A 13,053-nucleotide genomic window follows, 5' to 3' on the forward strand; every position below is an offset into this window, starting at 1 on the left:
TCTATTATATCTGCTATTAAATCCCCAGATTAAGAACTTTTACAATATGCTCCACGTTTCATTGGAGGCCAATAAGGTTCATATATCTCTTTTTGAACACATTTTAGTCAAGATTCTGGTGCACTGAGTAGGCGAAACATTTAAGTAATACTTTTTACAAATGGAAAAGTTTGCCCTATTGTGATGTTCAACATATTTCAACACTGTGAAATGACAATTATAGACAAGTAACAACCAAAATATATCCATGTTATTCATGCTAAGTATTATCACAGTAATTACTATTTTAACAACTTTCCAAATTCTCATAGTTTATTTCATATTTGCAGTGGAGTTCAATGGCAGTTGATCTTTGGGAGACTCTACTTCATAGGGTCATTCAAAGATCAAGGCTTCTCTTTTTTATATGGCTTCTTTAGAAAACTGGAATCATTCACTAGATCCGTTGCATCTTGCCAGCAAGAGAGGAAGGCAACATAATTTGGGACATTATGTGAGAAATTTTATTGTCATAAGAATCAGGCTTGGAAGAGGTGTTTATCACTTAAACTGACATTGCTTTGGCCACAGCTTTGTCACACGTCTCCAAGTGACAGCTGGAGAAATGTCTAGCAGAGGGCCAAAGAGGAAGAGAACACAGCTATTATCCAACAATTGACCAGTCTCTGCAGGTTCTTGGAAAGCAGAGAGCAGAAAAATAGAAAATATTATGATAATAAATATGACAATAAATTATAGTCTCATTTATGCTATTACCACTTGCCCCAACATTTTTTTCATTACAGTTTATCAAGTTTTGCCTCCTTTGATGACACTTTAATCTCCTATTTCTTATTTCTTTCTCTTCCAGATTCCACAAAACATATAGAATGGATCTTAAAATTGAACCTACTCATTTATCAGAGTCTATGCACTTAAAAAAGCAGTTTAAGCCTTCTCTCATTCACTCTGGTTCATATGATTACTCTGTGGTTTAGTGAGATAGACAAGAATCTAAGTTAGAACAAAATAGTACAAGGTAAATAATAGCTGTTTTAAAATCTGAGATTCATTGTCTTTATAATATCATGTTTATATAAAATGTATGTATGGAAACCAGAAGGTTATTTATAGTGACAAAAACAAAACTCTTAAAGTAATTCCACAAAGAAGCTTACTCTTATTTTTTGTTTGTTTTGTTCCAAAGCTACAACCAGCTCTTATGTTAAAGTCATGTGAAGGCTAAAGGAGTTTCATACATATTTATGCATTCATTTTCAAAATATATTTATTTTTGATTAAATTATAGAAAGAAATTGTTTGAAACACTGTATAATGAGAAGTATAGTAACAGTTATCATGTATGCAAACTAATTGAAAAATCAGTAATCTGTGGTTTTATTTTATTTTGACTTATCAATGAGGAAAACTTTTATATTTGAAATAATATACTTCTGGAAAAGTTATTTTAAGACTGCTTTACTTCTTTTACATTTATTTGTGATATAAAGTATGAAGTCATTTCAAGAAAATATAAATTTTAATGAAATTTGTGTTTCATATCATTTATTTTATGTAACAATGTGACTTTTAAAAGTAGCAGTTTGACAGATATATGGGGAAAGTATGTAGGACAGTAAATGTAGGAGACAGGAAATCTATAAGTAAGAGCAAAACAGGAAGTGGTAATATATATATAAGACTGTGCAAAACCACTAAGTGTCAACAGACCTCAAAGAGTGGGCAATTAACGTGCAAAAGGTAATTTTAAGATTTTTTTCATGTTTTCTTCTCTGATTATAAAATTCCGTTGTTCTAATTCTGGTAGATAAAATAATGAGAAGGACATCTGATTACAAAATTGCATTGTTTTAGTGAATAAATATATTAGTTGCACATAAGACAAAAAAGCTAAAATATTTTTATTATTGTTATTTTACAGGAACACTGACTTACATTAATAGCAACTTCAAATTTTCTGTGGTCCAGAGGAAGTCATTGCTTGTGGGATTCATTTATAGTCAGAAAAAATTAAACTTATCAGGTCTGCTTTATAGAAAATCAGATAAATGGACTTATTTCAAAAATATAAACTACAGCTGGTATTAAGGTTGAATACTGGATTCCTGAAAAAAGTTACACTTATTAACTTTTATTTTTCTATTAATACTATGGAACTATGTCTTTGGATATTATTACTATGTCTATCATAATAAATATCTATCTGTTTTTATAACTCTGCCTAAAAACGATACATAGGAAAGATCAATTCTGATATTTATAGCAAAAGCACATACAAACTTTGCTGGTTGGTTGGTTTTCAAGAAACAAGTTATTGGATTAAAAAGAGAAAGATACTCCTGTAAATGATCATGTGAATACTTTGTATTGACCAAAAGGGCCTTAATGTTCCTCTCGGCTTGAATAAACTTTACACAGGTTTCTTCCTCATTATAATCCCCTGATCTTCCTTAGAGCATTTACTTTGGAAAACTTGTAAATGTAAATTTGTCCTCTACTTATTTGAAAGACAGTACTTCTATCTCTCAGTCTTTATGGGAGAGTAAGAGCCACCTTTGATAAGCCCTAATTAGCAAACACAGATGGCCTATTCATATTGACCATCCGGTATCCCTAATGTCCTCCTGTACTTTTCCATTAGCTCAACCATTCTTTAAATATCTTCCCATCTTTCGTTTCAGAAGAATTAAATTAAACCTCTCGCAGTCTTTATTCACATTACAATAGTCTTCAATAAAGTCTTCCTTGGTTGTTTAACTCTGGCTGGTACAGTTTTTCTTTGATAGTTCATGTAATATCCTAAAGAACAGTTAAATACTAATTTATTATTCTTAGATGTCCTTCTTGTTATTTTGTCTCCCAGAATTAAAATAGTCCAGCCCACCTCTTCAATAGTTCTTTTGTTAAAAAAATAGTAATTTGAGGAAAATAAAGACAACAATTTGTTTTTTTTTTAAAAAAAAAACCTGTTCTAAAATATCACTGAGTAACATAAGTTGCCTTTGTATGTATTTTTGAGAATCCCATGCTACAAAAACTATTTAGTAAAGCCTCACTTTCAGCTCTTTACTAATAGATCTTTACTAAAGATCTCTAAGGAATGTTAACACTATGTATTAATAGCAGAAAAGCCATACAAATGCAAAAAAAAATAAAAATAAAACAAAAAAACAGAAAGGCAAAATGGTACATGCAAATATTGACTTCCATTAATACAAATTTATTTGATTCTGTCCCTTTCTCTCTCTCTCTCTCTCTCTCTCTCTCTGTGTGTGTGTGTGTGTGAGAGAGAGAGAGAGAGAGAGAGAAAGAGAGAAAGAAAGTCAAAGGAATTTGAGTGGAAGCCAATATTTTCATGTACCTCTTTACAACAACAGTTGCATATCTAGTTTTACAATGCAAATAAATAAATGGTTGCAAAATAGACATAGTACTTCAGTAGTAGAATTTTTATTAGAAATGGAAGTGTCCTTAAGCAACAAAGAAGAGATAGAACTTTACGTAGTACCTGTAAATAAATACTCAAAGTGAGGCCAGGCGCGGTGGCTCACATCTGTAATCCCAGCACTTTGGGAGGTTGAGGCGGGTGGATCACGAGGTCAGGAGATCAAGGCCATCCTGGCTAACATGGTGAAATCCCGTCTCTACTAAAAATATAAAAAATTAGCCAGGCATGGTGGTGGGCGCCTGTAGTCCCAGCTACTCGGGAGACTGAGGCAGGAGAATGGCGTGAACCCACGAGCCGGAGCTTGCAGTGAGCCGAGATCGCACCACTGCACTCCAGCCTGGGCGACAGAGCAAGACTCCGTCTCAAAAATAAATTAATATAAATAAATAAATAAATAAATAAATACCAAGGTGCGATAAAGTATAAGTGACCTGGTTGATTGTTTAAAATAGAGATAAAACTAATAACATCTGAAGAACTATCCAGCGTGCAATTTACTGGCGAGAATCCCGGAGCCACCCGACAGGACAAATGTAGCTGAGTCTTTTTTTTTTTCCAGTTTTACATCTACTTTCATTTTGAACAAATCTAAGCAAGTTTCTTCCTACCCTATACTTTTTATGTCTTTAGAAACACATGAGAAAGTAATATATGCCGTGAGGTACAAAAGCAAGGAAAAGTAAATGTTTTAGTATATTAAGCATTGACTTTGTTAAAAGTGTTTAAGGAGAAAATAAAATGAAGTAAAATAACTATAAAGTCAGTGGCTATTAAATTAGAAAATACTGAAACAGTTTTAACTCTTTGTATAGATGAATATTTTCTCACCTTTTCAAATGATAACAGTAATAGTTCATTGTACTGAGCCCCCAAGCATTGATTGCCAAGTGTTAAACTGATAAAGTGCTATTTCAAGATGACAGTAAAAAGGCAGAGAATGAGTATGCTATTAACAGTTGTTCTCTGGGGCAAACATCATTCTAAGCAAATTCAACCTAAATCAGAAAAATGTGCAACCACAGGAAAACCAGCAAGGAAACACACATATCAAGACACAGGGCTCCAACACTGTAGGGTAAAGGGAACAAATGAATTATGTCTATGAACAGCAGCATGGTAAAGGGAACAAATGAATTATGTCTATGAACAGCAGCATGGGTGGATCTCACAAGCATAATACTGAGACAAAAAAGCCAAACACAAAAGAGTGCATCTTGCTCTAAACAGGTATGCAGCCATACTTCCAGCAAAAACAGGTACAAGAATGTTCTTAGCAGCATAATATACAATAATCAAAATCCAGAAACCAAATGTTCATCAACATTAGAATGGATAAACAAATTGTACTATACCCTTGTAATGAAATATTGCACAATCATGCGAATGGACAAACTACTGCTAGGTAGGTTCAACATCACGGAATCTAAAATCATAATGTCAAGTGAAAGAACACAGAGTTCAAAGATAATATACTGCATGATTCCATTTATACATAGTTCAAACAGGGTGGAATTATTCTATCATGCAATAAATCAGGACAGTGGATTACCTTTGTCAGAGAGTGACTCAAAGGGATGTGTAAGATCTTTGGAGTGCTAACATTGCTGTCCTTGATCTATGTACTGGTTACATATGTGGAATTACTTTATGAAAATTTGTTGATTTCTTTTCATTTTTTTTTTTGGTTTTAAGTTTAGTTAAAAAAGAATTTTAACCTTAAATATGTAACAACCCTCTCTTTTTAGTATAATCTTTTAACTTGTAAAGAGAGGTCTTTTTACAAAGCCAAACAAATTCAAAATTATTCAACCTGTACAATGTTAGTGGTGTAAGAAACATTATTGTTCATTTGTCCTCTGTAATTTTTTAAGTTAAATAAAAAATATATACAGACAAATCAATGGTTAGAATGTTTGTCTTAGAATTCATAAGAAACAAGAATTTTTAAGATCATTCCATTAGTAGCATATCTATATTTGAATAAAATTATTGAATACTACATTTAAAAATCCTATTTGTTTACTATTTATCTTGTGCTTTAAAGTGTAAAAGCATTTTACAAATAGTATCTAGTTTTTCTTCAGAACATCTCTAAGTCACATATCTAAGTAAGTGTTGGAGCACAGATGGCAATTATATTGTGTCTGATCCTAAATTCAATGCTATATGTGTACTAGACTACAAATTCCTGGAGCATGGGTTTGCCTCTTAATACCTTGTCTGACTCTAATATTTACTTAGTTGATAGTATGTATCTTCTAAAGGCCTACTAAAAAAATGAAAGTGTTAAGTGATGAAGAATTTGAGAAATTTAGATAAAATTTTTACATGATGATAGAAAGTTATAAGAGCTCTGATGTTTCTAAATGCAAGGGTTTTAATGGGCTTGGATGAGGAATAATTGACCTATCAGAAGTTGCATCATCAGTTACTAAATAATAAACATATAAAGTATTGAAGTTTACAAGACTCTGCTTAGGAAGAGTGTTGAGAACTCCGGTCAATAAACATTAGAGTAGATTAATTTTCACTTCATAAAGCATTAGTAGTCTCCAAAGTTATACATAATGTTCCTTTCCATTGAGTCCACTGATAAATGCAATGCCACTGAAAAATGTATTCTCTCTCTCTCTCCCTACATCTTTTACACACACACACGCACACGAGAGAGAGAGAGAGACAGAGAGAGAGACATAGTTCACTTAAAATGGTATGTGCAACTACTGACTTGCATTCATACAAATTTCTTTGACTCTCTCTCTCTCTCTCTCTCTCTCTACCTGTCTCAGAAAGAGAGGGGAGAGAATGCAAGTCAATTCATACAAATTGTCCCTTTGTCTCTCTCTCTACCCCCGGCCTTTCTGAGGCGGGGGGGGGGGGGGGGAGAGAGAGAAAAAAGGCGGGGGGGGAGAGAGAGAGAGAGAGAGAGAGAGTCAAAGGAATCTGAGTAGAAGCCAATATGTTCATGTACCTCTTTACAGCAAAAGGTTCATATCTAGTTTTACAATGTAAAGAAAAAAATGGGTGCAAATAACATACAAAAAAAGAGCACCCCTTAAACCTGTTATTTTACTTAGGTAATAAAGCAAGTTACTCATCAACACTTTTCTGAAATCAGATTGCTTTAAAGATGTAAATAACTGTATAACTGCACTTCTAGGAGCATGGACCATAAATTTTGCATTTAAAAATATGTAGTCTTAAAACCTTTTATAAAAGCATTTGTGAAAAAACAATGTAGAAACTATATTAGTTATTTGCATTTAAAAATTAGCTAAAATTTCAGAGGGAATTAATGAGTAATGATGGATGAGATGCAATGTCTTGAGACATCATTTTCTTACCATTCAAAGTACAGTTCATCTATTCAACTTCACCAGCATCATGAATACCAGGATATCATGACCACCAGCTGTCAGGTTATTCCATCTGCACTGACAGCACCTGGCTTCATGGAAATAGATTTTGAATATGTTCTTGAGGTGAACTTCATTTTGCAGAATCTGTATTCTGTATTTTTGAATCTGCAAGTGTAATTTTGACACAACCCTTCAAGGCTGAACATCTCTCTACATATATGAAATGAACAGTAAACGTTCTGAGTTCTTTTGCTTTTTCTAAAATATATAAACAACATATAATTGGAATCTATACCTTAGAATAAAGATATATCTAGTGAGGCAATGTCACATGCTAGTTTATTTTCATGTGTTTATTTTCAGTTTTGCTTTAGTCAAGAAATTTCAATAAGCATTCCAATTTAAAATATATGATAAGCAGCCCTTGATAAAACTTACTTTATCTTCCCGCTAAAACACATGAAAACAATCAAAATGCAATGATTCAAAAATTGTGAGTGGTTTTCTGTTAGTGGATGTATATCAGGAACAATATTTGGCTTTAGTGTCAGAGTGTGTTAATTTGAATCACCAAAGAAAATATTTGCAGGACACAATTATGAATGTTCTTGTTAACAGAATTGTGTAGGGCTATACTGCAGTTCCAGGCAGAGGATAAAATACTCTTGAAATATTTTTTTCTAAAGAAAGAATTAGTTTTATTCCATCATTTTGATGACTACTCTCTGCATTTCTTTGCTGTTGCTACAGCATAGTGATAGCCAGTGTGGCCCTGAACATATCAATAATAAATATCACTGTTTGAGATTTTATATAACTAGTGGAAATCTTTTCTTTTTTCCTCTCTAGACTACATGTTTAAACTGTCACAAACAGTTTGAGAAATTATGCTTTTCTCCAATTCTGATTGAAAATTCCAAGAGGCTATTAGATGTCAAATGAAGGCAAAGACATTTATTTATTCTGAGGCCGGTCAGGGTTCATAAATAATAACTGAAAAATGCAAATCAGTAAAAACAGAGTTAGGAAAAAATTATAAAATGGGATTTGTCTTGAAATGTGTGTGTATCTATATTGGCCTCAGCACCATTTGCTGGGTGTACACTACCGTGTTCACAATACAGGTTTTGGTGGTTGTACAACTGTATTCAAATTTTGAGTCTAACTTGGTGAGAAACTTAGATTTGCAAATTCTCAATTTTATTATCTATAAAAAGAAAATATTTTCAATTTCTTCTGTATATGAAGTAAATTGAGTATAGAGAAATAAATTAGAAAATTAGTATAAAACGTTTAGGAGAATGGACATAGTAAGCACACCATAAATGTTAACAACTATTATTAGTAGTAGTGATAATAAGATCATGGAAAAAATTTCACTTGAAATACTGCAATTTGCTTATGGTTTAAAAGAAATTTTTGTTTATAATTTTATAATAATTTTATATCAAATGGCTTTTTTCTGTGTCTTCTATTTTTCTCAATCTCTTGACTCCAGTTTTTCATTAAGAAATAATGTTTAAGCCAACTGTGTTTAAACATGTATATGCATGTTTATACCAAATAATATAAAATGAATTTTTTACTTGATCAAAATTTTAAAGCATAAAATATAAAGTGAACATAACTTTTCACTTTCTCTGGAATTTGGCAGTGGTGGGTTATAAATTCTCAAAGAAAAAGACTGGCTCCAAACAAACGTAAATTTGTTCAGTTTGAGTCTTCTCCCAAGCATCATAAATTCAGCGTCTTCAAGTTTTTTGCAGCAGATACAGTTTTTCATTTTCTCTAAGATGGGTTACCTTACATCTCTTAAAAAGAAGCATAATAGCAATCCCTAGGAACTAAGCATATGGAAAATGATTCTTCCTATAGGCCAATATGAGAAGGAAGTCAGAAGAGCCTGAAAAGTAGAAAAAAGGGTAGTTTTTCATATCTTTAAGCCTGCGGGGGAGACTACTGTATTATTTTTATTTTGGTTAAATAGCAGAATTACGCCTTTTGAAATGACACTTGAAATAAATATGAGATATTTAAAGTTCTGATATACTTGATTAATACACTAATAGCAAAGGACATTGCTCACATTTCTCTTCTACTTCAGATTTTGGCATTCTCTGTTCAAAAAGTGCTCAGATATCTTTCACATGAATTTCTTTTGAAGCATTAAGAAAACTATCATCACTTCATCATAAATCTGTCTTCAAGGAAGCAACAGGAATTCAGAATTACCTGCTTTGTCACTCTTTCATCTTTGCAAAATATCATCCTTTACAAGAATACTACTACTTATACTTTATTTAAAAAATAACTTGCACGCATATCATTATCTCTATAAAAAGAAAAAACAGAAAGATCTAGCAAAGCTGAAGTAATATTTTCTAATATGCCTTTTAATTAAATATTATTCAGTAAACAAAATAATCTTAAAATAGGTAATGAATTCTATTTAAAGTGACAATTAATAATATTGAAAGATAGTTCTCCATTGTACAATGAGTCTTGAACAAAAAAGGCCTGAGTTGGATCTTGGTTCTAATATTTACTGTTACAGTGGGACTGTTACTCAAATTCCTTGAACTACACTTGTCTCATAAGTAAAAGAGAATTTTTTCTGTTTTACTGATGTCTCTGAATTTCTCTGAAGTATTTTTTAAGAGTTAAATTATAAAACATATGAAAATTACATTGTAGGTGGTCAATAAATTATAGCTATAATCTAGAGTTCTACAATTGCAAGTTTAGATCATAAATAGCTTTAATGCCCTTTTAAACAAACAAAATGCATTCTTATTGAATGTCAATGCTCCTTAAAAGGTAAATTATAAAACTATTTTTATACCATTACAGTTATACTTGTTACTGAAAAGAGAATGTTTCTGTTTTGTTAAGTCCCTTTTGCCATTTAGATACAATAACTTTATACATGCTTTACTATTATTTCTATAATATAGTGCTTCAGTATGCACCTAATTTCTGCCTGAGAGATTGCAACACAAAGACGTGACATTTTGATATGTTTTTTTTTTTAATTTTCTTTTGCCTCAATTATTCCCAGATCCCAAGTTAAATGAGTAAGAACAAATATTTACTCTGAAAGTCACTAGAAAACCATTCAATGATTTTGTTATCAGGATAATACTGGTTCTTTAGAATGATGAGTTAGAGAGGAAGCCCTACTTCTCAATTATATGCAATACTTTGGATTGGTACAGATTCTTCTGCATGGTTCTTGAAGAATTCAGCTGTGAATTCATCTGGTCTTGGGCTTTTTGTTGTTGCTGTTGGGTGATTTTTTTTTTTTTTAATTACCAATTAAGTCTCACTACTTGTTATTGGTCTGTTCAGCAGTCTATTTCTTCCTGGTTTGGTATTGGGAGGTTTTAAGTTTAAGAAATTTATTCATCTCCTCTAGGTGTTCTAGAGTGTGCATGCAGAGGTACTCATAATAGTCTCTGATGATCTTTTGTATTTCTGTGGTATCAGTCATGATTTCATTTCATCATTTCTGATTTTGCTTCCTTGAATTTTCTCCCTTTTTTGGTTAATCTAACTTGTGGTCTATCAGTTTTATTTATCTTTTGTGTTTTTTTATCTCAATCTCATTTTGTTCTGCTCTGATCTTTGTTATTTTTTCTGCTAGCTTTGATTTGGGCTGGTTCTTGATTTTCCTGTTTCTTGAGGTATAATGTTAAGTAAGTTGAGATTTTCCGAACTTTTTTATGTAGGTATTTAATGCTATAAACTTTCCTGTTATCTATGCTTTTGCTGTATCACAGAGTTGTTTTTTTTTTGTTTTTTGTTTTTTGTTTTTTTACATTTCATTTCTATTTTCATTTGTTTCAAAACACTTTTTTTTAAAAAAAATTTCAGACTTGATTTTTGTTGTATACCCAAAGATAATTCAGGAGCAAGTTGTTTAGTTTTCAGGTATTTGTGTAGTTTTGAGAGTTCCACTTGGTTTTGATTTCTAACTTTATCCCACTGTGGTCTTAGAATATACTCGACATGATTTTGATTTTTTAAAATTTATTGAAACATGGTTTGTGAAACATGATTTGTGACCAAGCATATGATCTATTTTGGATAACAGTTCATGCAATAAAAATATATAATATATTATATTATATATTAAAAACCACTATATTATATGTAATATATATTATATAACCACTATATTATATATAACCATTATATTATATGTATTATATATATTATATATATAGTGGTTGTTAGATAGCATGCTCTGTTAATGTTTATTAAGTCTATTTGGTCTAGAGTCCACTTTAAGTCCATTTTAAGTCTAGAATTTATTTACTGATTTTCTGCCTCAATTATGTGTAATGCTGCAGGAGGATAGGGGTGTTAGTGTCCCCATTATTATTGTATTACTGTCTATTTACTTTCTTATTTCTATTGCATTTGTTTGATAAATTTAGGTACTCTGTTGTTGGATGAATATGTATTTAGAATGGCGGTATCTTCTTGCTGAATTGAACTCTCTATCATTATATAATGTCCTTTCTTATAATTTTTAACTGTAGTTGATTTAAAGTCTGTTTTATTTTTCCATTTGCATGCTATATCTTTTTCGGCCCTTTACTCTGAGCCTGTGGGTATATTCCCCCATTAGGTGGGTGTCTTGTAGAGAGCAAATGGTTTTATCTGTTTTTTTTTTTTTTTTTTCACAATTTGCCAACATACTTCCTCTAAATGGGGCATTTAGGCCATTTAGTTTAAGGTTATTATTAACCTGTGAGGTTTCATTCTTGTCATAATGTTGTTAGCTAGTTGCTTTGTAATCTAAATCATGTCATTGCTTTATAGGATCTGAAGCATTTTATACGTGTCTACTTTTATGATGGCAAGTATCATCCTTTTGTCTCCATGTTTAGAACTCCTTTGAGAATTTTTTCATAGTGCCAGCCTAGTGGTGATAAATTCCCTTGGCATTTGGTTATCTAGAAGAGATTTCCTTTCTGCTTCATTGGTAAACTTTAGTTTGGCAGGATATAAAATTGTTGGCAACATTTTTTTTTTCCCTTTAAAATGGCTAAATATAGGCCTTCAATTTTTTCTGGCTTATAAGATTTCTGTTGAGAAATTTGCCATTAGTCTGATGGGATTTCATTATAGGTAACTTCACTCTTTTCTTTAACTGCTTTATGTTGACTTTGTCTAGTCTCATGACCATATGTTTTGGTGATTTTTGTCTTATTATCTACCAAGGGTTCTCTGAACTTATTATATCTGGCTGTCTACATCTCCAGCAAGATCAGAAAAATTTTCCTAATTTATATACTCACATATATTTTCCAAACTTTTTACTTTTTCTTCTTCTCCCTCAGGAATGCCTATAACTTAAAGGATTTACATAATTCCGTATTTCTCAAAGGCTTTGTTCTTCAACATTTTTTCTGTATTTTTGTTTGACCAGGTTAACTTGAAAGACTGATTTTCAACCTCTGAAATTCATTCTTCTGCTTAGTCTATCTTATTTTTAAAATATTCAATTCTATCTTGAAATTCTTTCAGTGAATCTGTTACTTCCTGAAGTTCTGTTTATTTTTCTGTTTTTTGTTTGTTTAAGATATCTACATCTTCTTTCATACCATTAATGGTTTTTCTGATATCTTTTCATTGGTTTGCAACATTTTCTTGGGTCTCATTGAGCTTCTTTGCAATCCATGTTTTGAGTCTTCATCATTTCAGAATTTTCATTTTGGTTAGAATCCACTGCTAGGGCTCTAGTGTGATCCTCTGTGTCACAACTCTAACGGTTTTATCTATGGTGCCAGAGTTCTTATGCTGCATCCCTCTCATCTGGAGAAGCTGAAACTTCTCATATTTGACCCCCCTTGATGTGTGACTGTAACATATGTTTGATAGGATCTTCTGGGTTTGCTTTTATAGCCCTATGTGCTCTGTCAGCAGGTTTCATTTTGGGTTATGCCATTCATCATCCAGGCCAGTAGGTGGCATTTATAGGTAAGAGTTTGCTGCAGCCGAAGAAAATGGGTAATTGATACTTGTTTACTGAGGTGGAGGGACAAAGCTGGGTAGAACTGGACAACTCACAAATACCCCAGTGTTGAGTGCAGGACAAGCCCTGACGGTGGCGCTCCTGGTGAAATGTGCCAAAGTCTCTGCAGGGAGGGAGAGCCCTGCACCAACCACACATCCTAGACAGGCAAGAACGTAATCTGTTTCTCTCTCACACCTCCGTTCTGAGTCTCATGACTGTCA

Source organism: Macaca thibetana, chromosome 5 (assembly GCF_024542745.1).
Source record: "Macaca thibetana thibetana isolate TM-01 chromosome 5, ASM2454274v1, whole genome shotgun sequence".
Taxonomy (NCBI): Eukaryota; Metazoa; Chordata; class Mammalia; order Primates; family Cercopithecidae; genus Macaca; species Macaca thibetana.